The sequence below is a fragment of the Eubalaena glacialis genome, chromosome 1 (assembly GCF_028564815.1).
Source record: "Eubalaena glacialis isolate mEubGla1 chromosome 1, mEubGla1.1.hap2.+ XY, whole genome shotgun sequence".
Lineage (NCBI taxonomy): Eukaryota > Metazoa > Chordata > Mammalia > Artiodactyla > Balaenidae > Eubalaena > Eubalaena glacialis.
In genome coordinates, this window is record NC_083716.1 from 111,629,167 (window position 1) to 111,630,332 (window position 1,166).

Here is a 1,166-nt window from a genome sequence, read left to right on the forward strand (position 1 = left end):
TAGCAAGTAAAGGTGGGATCCAAGGTCAATAGGAGGTCATTTCAGTCTGCTCATGACCATTTCCTTGATGACATGGGTGAGAGTAACTGAAATCCACACTTGGAAACCTCCCTCTGAAGTCTCCCTTGTAGCACAGAGGAAATGGTGTGGGTTAGAAGCTGCTTTATGCATGGTTGATGCCCATATCGATTCTTTAGCCACAGAGACCAATACAAGTCAGATTAGACCATCGTCACACTGCTTGGTCCCAGCTGGGTTCTTCATGTTTAGAAAAAACAAGGAATGAACCAGTCCTGGTCCTCAGGTCTCCTTGTCTCTGGAGCAGCAGGTCAGGTTCAGGGTTTGGGGTGCAGCCTCTGAGCTTCTCTTGCTCCCCAAGATCCTTGTCCTTCATATCCTTCAGAACCCTCCAACTCCAGCCTCTCTCTTGGTCTCACATTTGAGTGTCCTTGGGTCATAGGTCTTTGTAAGGTCTGCAGAGAGTCCTTACACTCCTCACCAATCATCCCCGATGTGATTTAGGGGGCAAGACCCAAACTGCACTCTCTGTGGTAACCCCACAGCCTTACAAAGAGGAAGTTTTGTTTTGTTTTGTTTTTTTTAATTTGTGTGAAGGAGACTAGCAGTGTTACTATTTAGTTATACTGCTAATTAACCTTCAACTTTTGTATAGCACATAAGAAATAACATTGCTCATATATGCAAGGGAAAGCAAGTCAGTAAAGTGTGCATGACAAAGAGATTATTTAAGTGAATGCCTCTAAAACATACCAATTTAATAAATAGCAAAAATACCATTTCACCTTTATTTTTTGGGTCACCATTACAGACCATCACATCCTGCTGCCAGTTGTGTGAGTTTCTTCAACCACAGTTGCCCTGGATAATCTACAATGTATGTATGTCAGGCATGTACACACTCACATATATCAATTTGTTTAAGCCTCATAACAACCACTCAGACCTTTTACAGATGAATTTGGGGGTTTTTTTCAACTTTTTATTTTATATTGGGCTATAGGTGGTTAACAATGTTGTGTTAGTTTCACTTGTACATCAAAGTGATTCAGTTATACATATACATGTATCTATTCTTTTTCAAATTCTTTTCCTATTTAGGTTGTTACATAATATTGAGCAGAGTTCCCTGTGCTATACAGTAGGTC

The 1,166-nt window shown here is 40.7% G+C and overlaps 1 non-coding gene across 1 annotated transcript; it reads right to left on the bottom strand.

The window, feature by feature from the left end:
• Positions 1-603: 603 nt before the first annotated feature.
• On the bottom strand, positions 604-732 carry LOC133079303 (small nucleolar RNA SNORA19). The gene has a single exon (XR_009698150.1). It is a non-coding gene; the product is annotated as a small nucleolar RNA SNORA19 (small nucleolar RNA).
• Positions 733-1,166: the final 434 nt, after the last annotated feature.